Below are 15,201 nucleotides of genomic sequence, written 5' to 3'. Positions count from 1 at the left end.
TGTACCTACTCACCCATTACCCCTACTCTCCATGGCCTATATTTTTTCCCCATCTCCTATATTCTCAAATTTAAATTTTCAGCCTTGTGTTTAAATCCTTCTATGGCCTTGCCCTTCCCTAGCTCTGTAACCTTCTCCTGTCCTACAATGCCCCATCCCCCCCCCCCCCCCGGAACTCTCCTTTCCTCTGACTCTGAGTGGTGACAGATATGATCTGGACATCAAAGCAAGATGGAAATGAATATGGTGTGAGCAGGTCTATCAGATAGTCCTAAGCAATAATTTGAACCAGGTGAATCATTTCTCATTCATTCCTCGAGTTCCAATCCAGCTTTTGCATAAAAATTTATTTTCTTCTTCCCCTGGTCACTGCAATTAATGCTCACTTGCTTAAACTAGATGTGCATATTTTTCTTCCAAGAGCTATGGGTAAATTAATTAGGATTACTATAATTCTGTCCCAAGTCTTGTTAGTTACATTAATTGCGTGAAGCTAATGTTGAGGCCGATAGGCTTTAACAACAAATTAGCATACTGCTGTGACATTTTAGCACTTGGAAATGTCAAAGCAAGTGAAGCAATGCCAAGTGCATACAAGGTATGCCAAACAGAAGAAAGCAGTAAGAAATTGCTAACAAAAGATTCTGACTGAAATTGAGTAATGTATTAAGTAATTTTCCTACTGTTAGAATTTAGTTATCTTTAACAGATTGTCTATTTATAGAAATAGCTTTATAATTCTGAATAATTTAAAATTGCCATGCTCAGGCTTTTTGGATCTGAGTAAAAAAAACCTTTTTTTTTACTTTTTAAAAATGATGTGGTTGATGGTTTTGATGAAATTATATTAGTTCTTTACTCAGCTGGAATTAATTACACTTTGAGCTTAAAACTCATGCATTTATGAATAGACAAAAATCACTTAGAATTTAGTCAAATTGATTTGGAAATAATTTGCATGGTAAATGAGCAAAACTGAATTGATAGTTATAGTTTTAGAATATCTGAAGTCAAGCACAACATAGTCTGGTGACAGACACAAATTATCAGGATCACTGGTGTTTGAAGTGATTTATATTCATACCTGCACAACCAAATATTTATTACACAGAATTTGGAAAGAACAATCTTAAAACCACAAGCAGGAGTTCTCTAATGGTTTTTAGTTCAGCTGACATTATTATACAGAAACATATAATATGTTCATACGAAATTGACGGGCAGGAATAGACCAGCTGGTCCATCAAGCCTGCCCCACACCAAGATGACCAGACCATCATGACTAAACACTTCTTCCCTCCCCGACCTCCCACCCCCGCAGCCATGTAATCTCCTAGGAGAGGCGAAAACAAAAAAAACTCAGGGCCAATAAGGGGGGAAAAATGCTCTAAAATTCCTCTCCGACCCCCTCAGGTGATCGAAACCATTCCAGGAGATCACATGGACCAAGTATTATCTATAAAGGTACTTTCCTTTTATATGATGCAATCTCTGCTCCAGTTAGGAGCAGGTCCAACTCCCTTTTGAAGGTATGCAGAGAATCAGCACCCACCACACCTGCCAGCAATGTATTCCAGAGGTTCACAATTCTCTTGGAAAAGAAGAACCGCCTAACACCAAGTCTATTCCTACTCTTCCATTGTTTAAACTCATGTCCCCTGGTCCTCTCCACCCTGTTAAACTGGAATAATCGATCAATAGAGATGCTATCCAGCCCGTTAATTCTTTTACAGACCTCTATCAGGTCACCTCTAAGTCAATGCTGCTCTAAAGTAAATATGATGTGGAGATGCCGGTGATGGACTGGGGTGGACAAATGTAAGGAATCTTACAACACCAGGTTATAGTCCAACAAATTTATTTTAAAATCACAAGCTTTCGGAGATTATCTCCTTCGTCAGATGAATGAATGAAAAGGTTCTCAAATCGCATATCTTATACTATGTTGGGACAGCATCACACCAATCAAAAGGTGTCGTTGTTATTCAAACAGGCCAGTCACGGAGAACAGCACGTCCCAGTACACTCGATATACATTGTGTCTATTACACAGGCAGGCAGAAAGAAACTCAAAATGGCAGAGAGAGAGAGAGAGAGAATTTTAAAAAACATATAAATTTTTTCCCCCTTTTTGCTGGTGGGGTTACGTGTAGCGTGACATGAACCCAAGATCCCGGTTGAGGCCGTCCTCATGGGTGCGGAACTTGGCTATCAACTTCTGCTCGACGATTTTGCGTTGTCGTGTGTCTCGAAGGCCGCCTTGGAGAACGCTTACCCGAAGATCGGTGGCTGAATGTCCTTGACTGCTAAAGTGTTCCCCGACTGGGAGGGAACCCTCCTGTTTGGCGATTGTTGCGCGGTGTCCGTTCATCCGTTGTCGCAGCGTCTGCGACAACGGATGAACCAAGGTCCTTAATCCTATCTGAGTAGCTGAGGTTCTTTAAGCTAGGAATCATTCTTGTAGCTCTCCTCTGAACCTTTTCCAAAGCCACTATATCACCCACCATGTGGGGGGACCAAAACTGGGCACAGTACTATAGAAGCGGTCTGACCTGTATAGTGTCAAAATGGTATCCTTTGCTTTATCGTGAATGGTTCTATTAATACAACACAATACCTTGTTAGCTTTAGCTACAGTTTCTATACATTTGTCATGAACCTTTAGTGATCTGTGCACAATAACACCAAGATCTTTTTGTAATCTTTCAGTAATGTTCCCTGCAAATAATACGTGTATTCTGTGATGGCCCTACCAACATGCATAACACTACATTTATCGAAATTAAACGTCATTTTCCAATGTGTGGCCCACTCCCCTTGCACATCTCAATCTTTTTGGATTTGATTGCACTCCTCTCTCGTCTTAACCCTTGCACAGATTTTGGTGTCATCTGCAAACTTACTTACCATACTCCCAACACCACTGTCCAGGTCATTGATAAAGACTGTGAAGAGTAGCCCAGGGATTGGTCCATTAACTACAACTTTTTGGCTGTGGGTTTGGAGCCGATTCTTAATCCAGCTTGTCAAATTTCTACTGATACTACAAGATTCTATCTTGTGAAGTAACCTAGTGTGAGGTACCTTATCAAAGGCTTTCTGAAAGTCCAGGTAGACAATGTTTACCAGATTACCCTCATCCACTACCCTAGTGACTTCCTCAAAAAAATCTATTAAATTTGTTATGCACGACCTATTTTTACAGAAGCCGTGTTGTGTATTTCTAATGGCCCCTTCCCTTTCCTAGTGATCATAGAGGGCATCTCTTACAATCCCTTCTAGCATCTTCCCAATAATTGATTGGCCTGTAGTTCCCCAGCTCTGATTTGTCCCCTTTTTTTGAAAAGAGGAACTACATGAGCTAGCTTCCAGTCTAAAGGAACTATCTCTGACTCTATTGAACTATTAAAGATATGGGCAAGGGACTCACAGAGCACCTATCCCATCTCTTTAATCACCCTTGGATGGATATTATCCGGACCTGGAGCCCTATCAATTTTGAGCTTCCCCAAACTTTCCAAGAGGATATTACTATCTATTTCAATATTAATAATGCTATTCAGTACTAAACACCCCTCATCTGGAACATAAGCATCGTCTACATTCATTTAACTTCAGCTATGAGGTCAAATTTTTCTTGCATGATACTCTGACGGCAATAATTTTATTGCATGTATGTTCTAAAATTAATTTGTTATCTAATTTACTATTGTAAACATTTGAATGAACGAGATCCTCTAACAGTATTTAGTGTGAGTCTTTGTGTGTATTTCGCAAGAATTTTAACTATTTCTTCACAGTTTTGGAAGTAGGACAATATTTAAGGCTTTACATTTGTCACTTTCTATATGATTTTTTTAAAATCCGAAGATCTATGATCAAAGTGTATCTTAGTGAACGTCGTCTCTTTGTATATATTTCTTCTAAACTCAACCCCTATAAATTGATTCCCCAAACATTGCCAATGTATATATAAAGTTGTCACTTAAAGGCAGCACATATCTTCCCATTAGTTGAGTGACACTACATACAGACAGCAAATCGATTTGAGGGGGTAGAGTAGTTCTGAGCACATTTAAATAGATTCCTTAGCCTATCTAGAAGTGGGGAATGGCTAGGAAGATGGTGACCTAGATTGCGAAGCTAGATGCAGGGAGGAGATTTTTAAACAGTTTTTTGGGCATTTTAAAATAATTATATGAGGCTACTGATAATGTTAGGAAGAATTACTGATTGAAGGGTGAAAAAATTGAAGAAAAGTAAACGTGTAGCACTGTTTTGCCTCTCATTTTAGCCAGTTACAGATGGGGCCAATAGGGCTGTCATCTGTTTCCCTGGAACTTGTTGAGTCTGCCTATGATCACCAAATGTGCATAGTGTTCTTTTTTTAATTTAACCAATCAAAAAACAGCTCGGTTGTCTGGCTTTTGATAATCAAAGACCAACTATGCTGTTACCTGCTTGAAGCAGACTGTCCGGTTTAAAACTAGTGTTTCATTGCCAGAGACTTGGGTTCAATTGACTTTCCTTTTCCATTGCTCATCTGGGTTTTTTTTATTTGTTCGTGGGATGTGAGCATCGCTAGTGAGGCCAGCATTTATTGCCCATCCCTAATTGCCCTTGAGAAGGTGGTGGTGAGCCGCCTTCTTGAACCTCTGCAATCCATGTGGTGAAGGTTCTCCCACAGTGCTGTTAGGAAGGGAGTTCCAGGATTTTGACCCAGCGACGATGAAGGAACGGCGATATATTTCCAAGTCAGAATGGTGTGTGACTTGGAGGGGAATGTGCCTGCTGCCCTTGTCCTTCTAGGTGGTAGAGGTCGTGGGTTTGGGAGGTGCTGTCAAAGAAGCCTTGGCGAGTTGCTGCAGTGCATCCTGTGGGCAATTAGGGATGGGCAATAAATGCTGGCCTCGCCAGCGACGCCCACATCCCGTGAACGAATAAAAAAAAAACACACTGCAGCCACAGTGCACTGGTGGTAAAGGGAGTGAATGTTTAGGGTGGTGGATGGGGTGCCAATCAAGCGGGCTGCTTTTTCATGGATGGTGTCGAGCTTCTTGAGTGTTGTTGGAGCCGCACTCATCCAGGCACGTGGAGAGTATTCCATCACACTCCTGACTTTTGTCTTGTAGATGGTGGAAAGGCTTTGGGGAGTCAGGAGGTGAGTCACTCGCCGCAGAATATACAGCCTCTGACCTGCACTTGTAGCCACAGTATTTATGTGGCTGGTCCAGTTCAGTTTCTGGTCAATGGTGACCCCCAGGACGTTGATTGTGGGGGATTAGGCAATGGTAATGCCGTTGAATGTCAAGGGGAGGTGGTCATTGCTTGGCACTTGTCTGGTGCAAATGTTACTTGCCACTTATGAGCTCAAGCTTGGATGTTGTCTAGGTCTTGCTGCATGCGGGCACAGACTGCTTCATTATCTGAGGGGTTGCGAATGCAACTGAACACTGTGCAATCATCAGCGAACATCCCCATTTCTGACTTTATGATGGAGACAAGGTCATTGATGAACTAGCTGAAGATGGTTGGGCCTAGGACACTGCCTTGAGGAACTCCTGCAGCAATGTCCTGGGGCTGAGATGATTGGCCTCCAACAACCACTACCATCTTCCTTTGTGCTAGGTACGACTCCAGCCACTGGAGAGTTTTCCCCCTGATTCCCATTGCCTTCAATTTTACTAGGGCTCCTTGGTGCCACACTCGGTCAAATGCTGCCTTGATGTCAAGGACTGTCACTCTCACCTCACCTCTGGAATTCAGCTCTTTTGTCCATGTTTGGACCAAGGCTGTAATGAGGTCTGGAGCCAAGTGGTCCTGGCGGAACCCAAACTAAGCATCGGTGAGCAGGTTATTGGTGAGCAAGTGCCGCTTGACAGCACTTTCGACGACACCTTCCATCACTTTGCTGATGATTGAGAGTAGACTGATGGGGCGGTAATTGGCCGGATTGGATTTGTCCTGCTTTTTGTGGACAGGACATACCTGGGCAATTTTTCACATTGCCAGTGTTGTAGGTGTACTGGAACAGTTTGGCTGGAGGCGCGGCTAGTTCTGGAGCACAAGTCTTCAGCACTACAGCTGGGATGTTGTAGAGGCCCATAGCCTTTGCTGTATCCAGTGCACTCAGCCGTTACTTGATATCAGGTGGAGTGAATCGAATTGACTGTAGACTGGCTTCTGTGATGGTGGGGATATCGGGAGGAGGCCGAGATGGATCATCCACTCGGCACTTCTGGCAAAAGATGCTTGCAAACGCTTTAGCCTTGTCTTTTGCACTCACATGCTGGACTCCACTATCACTGAGGATGGGGATGTTTACAGAGCCTCCTCCTCCCGTTAGTTGTTTAATTGTCCACCACCATTCACGTCTGGATGAGGCAGGACTGCAGAGCTTTGATCTGATCCGTTGGTTGTGGAATCGCTTAGCTCTGTCTATAGCATGACAGAGTTAAGCTATTCCACTGTCTAGCGTGCATGTCGTCCTGAGTTGTAGCTTCACCAGGCTGACACCTCATTTTTAGGTACGCCTGGTACTTGCTCCTGGCATGCTGTTCTACACCTCATTGAACCAGGGTTGATCCCCTGGCTTGTTGGTAATGGTAGAGTGAGGAATATGCTGGGCCATGAGGTTACAGATTGTGCTGGAATACAATTCTGCTGCTGCTGATGGCCCACAGCGCCTCATGGATGCCCAGTTTTGAGCTGCTAGATCTGAATCTATCCCATTTAGCACGGTGATAGTACCACACAACACGTTGGATGGTGTCCTCATTGCGAAGACGGGACTTCATCTCCACGAGGACTGTGCAGTGGTCACTCCTACCAATACTATCATGGACAGATGCATCTGCAACGTTTTTCCCTCGTGTTGGTTCGCTCACCACCTGCCGCAGGCCCAGTCTGGCAGCTATATCCTTCAGGACTCGGCCAGCTCGGTCAGTAGTGGTGCTACAGAGCCACTCTTGGTGATGGACATTGAAGTCCCCCCCACTCCAGAGTACATTCTGTGCCCTTACTACCCTCAGTGCTTCCTCCAAGTGGTGCTCAACATGGAGGAGGACTGATTCATCAGCTGAGGGAGGGCGGTAGGTGGTAATCAGCAGGAGGTTTCCTTGCCCACGTTTGACCTGATGCCATGAGATTTCATGGGGTCCAGAGTCAATGTTGAGGACTCCCAGGGCCACTCCCTCCTGACTGTATATCACTGTACCGCCACCTTTGGTTGGTCTGTCCTGCCAGTGGGACAGGTCATACCCAGGGATGGTGATGGAAGAGTCTGGGATGTTGGCTGAAAGGTATGATTCTGTGAGTATGGCTCTGTCAGGCTTTTGCTTGACTAGTCTGTGGGACAGCTCTCCCAATTTTGGCACAAGTCTCCAGATGTTCGTGAGGAGGACTTTGCAGGATCAACTCGGCTTGGTTTGCCTTTGTCGTGTCCGGTGCCTAGTGGTCCATTCGGTTTTATTCTTATTATAACTTTTTTTTGGCGAGATTTTACAACTGAGTGGCTTGCTAGGCCTTTTCAGAGGGCAATTAAGAATCAACCACATTGCTGTGGGTCTGGAGTCACATATAGGCCAGACCGGTAAGGACGGCAGGTTTCCTTCCCTAAAGGACATAAGTGAACCAGATGGGTTTTTACGACAATCCAGTAGTTTTATGGCCACCATTACTGATACTAGTCTTTTTTAATTCTAGATTTTATTTAATTAATTGAATTTAAATTCCCCAGCTGCCGTGGCAGGATTTGAACTCATGACTCTGGTTTATTAATCCAGGCCTCTGGATTACTAGTCCAGTAACATAACCACTATGCTACTGTACCCCAATATAATTTTTTGCAGATGTATTGTGAATCACTGTACTGGAGAAGCTGTGAGAACTTTCTGTACAAGTTCTCTTTGCAAGGTGTGTTTGGCACCTTGTTGATCTTTCAATTGCAATGGGTGTAATAAAATTAGAAGTTAGTGTTTGCTTTTTGTGGTTTCCTCCTGTTTTTATTAGGTGGACATTATTTTGTGTCTATTTATATTGATTGTAGGTGTTTCTCCCTGCCCTCTCCCCCAGATAGTTTTTACATTGCCTTAACTTTTGTTGGAGGGTTCTACTTGAATCTTTACTATCTGCTTCCAATGTGGAAGATATGCTCTGGTGTTTTTCTTACAACATATATTGGTGTAATACTTGGCAGTCTTAGCCATTCTGCCAGTGTAGTGTGGTATTTGTTTTATTCACTGCTCTCCAAATCATCTGTGTGGAGTGGTTCCTTTACATGCCTGATCTTTTCTTCCTCTGGGAATTGGTTTTGCTGCTATTGCTGGTCTATTTTGTGTGGAGTCCTTCTTTGTTCCCTCTAATTGCACAGCAGCACAGATTAGTGTACACAAACAGGCTTGCAAATGCATGGTTGGGAGTACTATAGGACCAGCAGAACCTGTTAGTTTTTTTAGAAAATTGAAGGTGACTCAAAGGGTTAAGCTATCGCTTCTGGAAGTATTTCCATACAACTCTAAAGGCAAGAATGGAAGGGAGGAGATTGAAGTAACACAAGTAGCAGGTGAAATAATGGACATTATTCTAAGGGATTAGCTGGAAGAGTACTGGTATAGTAATTTAACAAGTAACAGACAGCCTTATTTAGAGGGAGAAGAACCTGCCTGACAAACCACCTTGACCTCTTTGAGAACATTGCAGGTAAGTAGGATCTCCCTATGATAGTTGGACTTTCAAAAAGCTCTGTCAAAATTCTGTATGAAAGACTTGTAATCAAACTAAAAAACTTGGGAATATCGTGTAGAACTTTGGGGAGGCTGAGAAGTTTAAAAAATTGGAAACCTAGTACTTGTGAGGTATAAATTCAAAGGGAGGTGTTGAGCGAAGTCTCATAAGTATCAAATCTAAGACCCCTGTTGCTTCCAGTTTACATAGATGGCTTGGTTATCAAAATGTTGGCTTGTCTAATATGCTGATTATTACAAACTAGGACTCCAGTAGAGATTCAGTGAGATTTGCAGAAGGATTTCAATCCTCAATGCAATTGGGCAGGCAAATGACAAATTTAGTACTGATTAAAGTAAAGTATTGGACATTATTTGGAAAAAAATGTCCATCATAAGTACACAATAAATGGAATTAACCAGACAAATAGACAGAACTTGCATTTACTGTAATACCTTTCATGTCCTCGGGGCATCTGAAAGCACTTCACAGCTAACAAATTACTTTTGCAGTGTAGCCACTGTTATTTTGGGCAGATGTGGCAGCCAATTTGCACACAGCAAGGTCCCACAAACAGCAATGAGATAAATGACCAGTCAATCTGTTATGGTGGTGTTGGTTGAGGGATAAATGTTGGCCAGGACACCTAACTCCTCTTCTGTTCTTTGAATAGTGTTATGGGATCTTTCACGTTTATCTGAACAAGCAAGTGGGATCTCGGTTCAGTGTCTTATCTGAAAGACTGCACCTCTGACAATACAGCACTCCTTCAGTGCTGCTTCAAAGTCAGCCTAGATTATGTGCTTGAACCCCCGTGGAAGACTTAGGGACTTGGGAATCATGATAGACTCAACACAATCAATGTCTAGACAGTAGTGAAGTAATTAAAATAGCAAATGGAATAGTAAGAACATATAGCCAGAACAGTAAAGTACACATTTCCAGAGGTTATGTGATTGAGTGATAAATATTTGAAATAATCCTCCAGATAGAGTAGTAGAGACAAAAATATTCGACATTCAAAATTCAGTTGAATGCAATGATGAGAGAGAGATGAGCTTTGGTGAATCAAATGGCCTTTTCTTGTCCTTGGCTTTAATTAAATTCTTAAAAATAACTTGGTGCTTACAAGTTGTATAGTTCCCGCTCATTAGTGGATGCATTCTCTATTCAGTGAAAGCGACAATTTACTTCAATGTGTTCTGTTTATGTCGCAAGTATAATCTAAAGTATAATGTATGTTTAGTTTTATTTCAATCTGTACTATAATTTCAGAAGGATTTTTAATGCCATCTTTTTTTGTGAAGCTTTCTTCTTTTCATAAGATATTTTGTACCATCAGCAAAATCCCATTGGCAGAGATTAAAGTTACAAATCATAAGCAAGTACGGCTCAAACAGTCATATTTTTATTAACATTCTATAGTACGAGTTGAGCAGTTTGGCACATTATGAATATTAAAGAATATAACTATATTTGATCGATGCCAGTATGTGGCCTTACTGCTGGTCACCAGTAATGGAGCATTCTCCACACTTCAATTCCTTTTTAATATAAATGCTTGAGTTAAAATGTGGTGTCATTTGAATCACGGGTAAATAAATTTAGATTGATCTGCTGAAAAAAATTCTGAATTCTTGGACCATTGTTGTTTTGGGGAATACATGGACTCTAGGAAACTAGTCAATTAGTCATGTGAGTGGTGTTTCTGTAAGGCTATTAGTTTTAACTCCTGCATGAAACAATCCCTTTTACATTACCATCTCAATGTATAATACCTACACACTGCAAAATGATATGGTTGCAGAATGTAGGTCTATGTGGAATTTAGCTAGATTATTGAATACTGTGTTACAGTTGTGGTTAATTTTTTTTAGGTTTCTATTGCTGGCAAAATCAACCCACTTAATTAGCCACTGTATCTGTACAAAGGGCACTAGAAGTTAGAATTGGCTGATTAATCTAAGCTGTTGCTTGTGCTTCTGTATTGGAGGTTAGAGTTCAATTTTATGCAGCCTGAAATGTCCACTGCAAGTATTTTGTACTATTATATTGATGTAGATGTATAAAATGTAGATTGTGTATTGTGTTGCAGTTTCTAATGGAACTCTGCTGTTGTGTGAAAAGCTTACAATAACAATATTGGGAAAAGGGGAGGTGCAATGAGACCTGGGTGCTTGCTGCACCTGAAAGCGAGCATTCAGGTGCAGCAAGCAGTTGATTCCTGGGATGGCAGGACTGACGTATGAGTAGAGATTGGGTCGACTAGGCCTATATTCACTAGAGTTTAGAAGAATGAGAGGTGATCACATCAAAACATATAAAATTCTAACAGGACTAGACAGATTAGATGCAGGGAGGATGTTCCCGAAGGCTGGGGAGTCCAGAACCAGGGGTCACAGCCTCAGGATACGGGGTATGCCATTTAGAACCGAGATGAGGAGAAATTTCTTCACTCAGAGGGTGGTGAACCTGTGGAATTCTCTACCACAGAAGGCAGTGGAGGCCAAGTCATTAGATGTATTCAAGAAGGAGATAGATATATTTCTTAATGCTAAAGGGATCAAGGGATATGGGGAAAAAGCGGGAATAGGGTACTGAATTAGACAATCAACCATGATCATTTTGAATGGCAGAGCAGGCCCGAAGAGCTGAATGGTCTACTCTTGCTCCTATTTTCTATGTTTTTGATAGATGCTTCTTCCTTTCATTGCTCTCATTCATTTATATTAAAGCTAAAATTAAAAATTCCATAAGGCGCATAAGGGGCTGGATTCCTATGATCAAAGAGCTATCCAGCACATAGAATCATAGAAGTTTACCTTCCTCTTCATTCACCTCATTGGAGCTTTTTGTGAGCAGTGTAGAGGCTTATGTGCCTCTTTCCCATGCCTGTTCACCACCACTATTTTCTATTAGCTTAGCTATTTTCATGTCCTTTTCTTTATGTCTTTTTGCCTCACTGAGATAATAGAAACATAGAAAACATAGAAAAATTTATGGCACAGAAGGAGGCCGTTCGGCCCATCATGTCTGTGCCGGTCAAATATGAGCTATCCAAACTAATCCCAGTTTCCAGCACTTGGTCCGTAGACTTGTAGGTTATGGCACTTCAAGTGCATATCCAAGTACTTTTTAAATGTGATGAGGGATTCTGCCTCTACCACCCTTCCAGGTAGTGAGTTCCAGACCCCTACCACTCTCTGGGTGAAAACATTTTTCCTCAGCTCCCCTCTAGTCCTTCTACCAATTACTTTAAAACTATGCCCCCTGGTTATTGACCTCTCTGCTAAGGGAAATAGGTCCTTCCTATCCACTGTATCTAGGCCCCACATAATTTTATACACCTCAACTAAATCACCCCTCAGCCTCCTCTGTTCCAAAGAAAACAACCCCAGCCTATCCAATCTTTCCTCATAGCTAAAACTCACCAGCCCTGGCAACATCCTCGTAAATCTCCTCTGTACCCTCTCTAGTGCAATCACATCTTTCCTGTAATGTGACCAGAACTGTACACAGTACTCAAGCTGTGGCCTAACTAGTGTTTTATTCAGTTCTAGCACAACCTCCCTGCTCTTAATTCTATGCCTCGGCTAATAAAGGAAAGTATCCCGTAAGCCTTCTCAACCATCTTATCTACCTGCCCTGCTACCTTCAGGGATCTGTGGATGTGCACTCCGAGGTCCCTCTCTTCCTCTACATCTCTCAATATCCTCCCATTTATTGTGTATTCCCTTGCCTTGTTTGACCTCTCCAAATGCATTACCTCACACTTCTCCAGATTGAATTCCATTTGCCACTTTCCTGCCCACCTGACCAGTCCATTGATATCTTCCTGCAGTCTACAGCTTTCCTCCTCACTATCAACCACATGGCCAATTTTTGTATCATCTGCAAACTTCTTAATCATGCCCCCTACATATAAGTCTAAATCATTAATGTATACCACAAAAAGCAAGGGACCTAGTACTGAGCCCTGCGGAACCCACTGGAAACAGCCTTCCAGTCACAAAAACACCCGTTGGCCATTACCCTTTGCTTCCTGCCACTGAGCCAACTTTGGATCTAATTTGCCACTTTCCCTTGGATCCCATGAGCTTTTACTTTTTTGACCAGTCTGCCATGTGGGACCTTATCAAAAGCCTTGCTAAAATCCACGTAAAATCCATCAAACGCACTACCCTCATCGACCCTCCTTGTTACCGCCTCAAAAAATTCAATCAAGTTAGTCAGACACGACCTTCCCTTAACAAATCCATGTTGACTGTCCTTGATTAATTTGTGCCTTTCTAAATGACAGTTTATACTGTCCCTCAGAATAGATTCCAATAATTTGCCCACCACCGAGGTTAGACTGACTGGCCTGGTCTATCCTTTTCTCCCTTTTTAAACAATGGTACAACGTTAGCAGTCTTCCAATCCTCCACACCGCGCCTGTAGCCAGGGAGGATTGGAAAATGATTTCCTCCCTTGCTTCTTTTAACAGTCTGGGATACATTTCATCCGGGCCTGGCGATTTATCTACTTTCAAAGATGCTAAACGCCTTAATACTTCCTCTCTTACTATGCTTATCCCATCCAATATTTCACACTCCTCCTCCTTAACTACAATCTCTGCGTCGACCCCCTCTTTTGTGAAGACAGACGCAAAGTATTCATTAAGAACCATACCCACACCTTTCACCTCTACATATAGGTTACCTTTTTGGTCTCTAATAGGCCATACCCTTTCCTTAGTTATCCTTTTGCTCTTTATGTATTTATAAAACATTTTTGGCTTTTTGTTAATTTTACTTGCCAGTATTTTTTCATGCTTTCTTAATTTCCTTTTTAATTTCACCCCTGCACGTCCTATACTCCTCTAGGCTTTCTGCAGTATTGAGCTCTCGGTGTCTGACATAAGCTTCCCTTTTTTGCCTTATCTTAACCTGTATGCTCCTTGTCATCCAGGTGACTCTAGATTTGGGAGTCCCACCCTTTTTCTTTGTGGGAACATGTTTACTCTGAACCCCTTGAATTCCTCCCACTGCTCTGACACTGATTTACCTTCCAGTAGCTGTTTCCAGTCCACTTTTGCTAAATCATTTCTCAGCTTATTAAATCTTTGTATATAGTCCAACCGTTTCACCTCCACTGTTTTTCAAAATATCTGTTTGCATTAAACCTATCAAATGCTTCTCTGTGACGGGAGTCAGACTTTTATTTGATATTCTCTCTTCACTCTCTCTCCAAATACCTTGTTTTGTTTATTCCTTTCAAGAGCATACTTATCTTCTAGTTTCCAAGTTTCGAATAACCTACATCAGAAATGTTAACCTGTCTTTTCTCATGTCAGATGCTGACAGACCCTCCTCTATTTCCAGCATTTTCTTTTTAATGTCTGACTTCCAGCATTTGTTTCTTATTTTGTTTTTATCCCATTTGGATCATTAGTGTGCATTAAACTTGCATAACGTTTTTAGCAGCCTGATGTGGGTGGGCTTGTGGAGTTCTGGAGAATATTCTTTGAATCGGTTTGTCTCTATAACTTATATGCTAACTGTCAGCATACTGGAGGCCCTGTTCACACTTGTGGAACAAGATCAGCTTGAACTATTTTCACAATAGTATAATGGGTACTCTTTTATTCACACTTCCTCTTTTTTTCTCCAACCTACAATATTGTGAAAACGATTATGATAATTGGACACATTCAATCATATGCTGCATATATGGAGCATCATCCAGCTATCCCGAGTAAATTCTGTATTTGATGAATCCCCAAGTACTGCTTCTGAGCTCCTACCTGCTGGTACTTCTGCCCGATTGATGCTACTGTACATTGTGGGTGGGAATTCTTGCAAGATTAGGAATTGCCACTCACAATGTACAGCGCTGCCAATTACAGAAGGAGCATTAGCAGGTAGGAGCTCAGAAGCAGTTATCAAGAGGATTGGGGGGGCAAGGGGGGAAGGTGAGAGAAGCACTTTTAGGGAGGGGTGATGCCAGAACCAGCATTTTTGAAGGGAGAGAAGAAGCCAGAAGCAATACTGAAGGGTGGGAGGGAAGAGAGAGGCAAGAAGCTGGGAGCAGTGATGGAAGGGATGTGGAAGGAGCTGGAATCAATGCTTTGGAGGAAGGAAAACTGGGCACAGCACTCTTGGGGGGAGGGGGCAAGGGAGTGAGGGAGAGGGAAGCTGGGAGCAGTGCTTTGGAGTAGCTGGGTGCAGTTGACTTGAAAACCCAGGTGTCAGCATGCAGACCAGAATTAGAATGATGGCAAGTGAGGCTTTTACTGGGGTTCATGCAAGTAAAGCTATGAGTAATGAAACACTTGAAGGTGAAGGCTGGGGTGTCTAAAGACCCCCACGTGGAACCCTGGACATCATTGGTAAACCCTCAAAGCACTTCAACACAAAGTGGAAAAGATGGCTGCAAGTGACATACTTAGTACATTACATTTTTGGAAGGTATGACTGCTTTCTCTTACCTTGCCTG

General features: G+C 42.2%; 1 protein-coding gene across 2 annotated transcripts in view; it reads left to right on the top strand.

Annotated features, from left to right (window-relative positions):
- The window catches only part of nhlrc2 (NHL repeat containing 2), an 88,856-nt gene that overhangs the window by 8,782 nt on the left and 64,873 nt on the right, over window positions 1–15,201 (top strand). The gene's annotated exons all lie outside the window — the stretch shown is intronic.

The sequence above is a fragment of the Heptranchias perlo genome, chromosome 21 (assembly GCF_035084215.1).
Source record: "Heptranchias perlo isolate sHepPer1 chromosome 21, sHepPer1.hap1, whole genome shotgun sequence".
Classification (NCBI taxonomy): domain Eukaryota; kingdom Metazoa; phylum Chordata; class Chondrichthyes; order Hexanchiformes; family Hexanchidae; genus Heptranchias; species Heptranchias perlo.
This window is presented reverse-complemented; position numbering and strand designations above follow the sequence as displayed.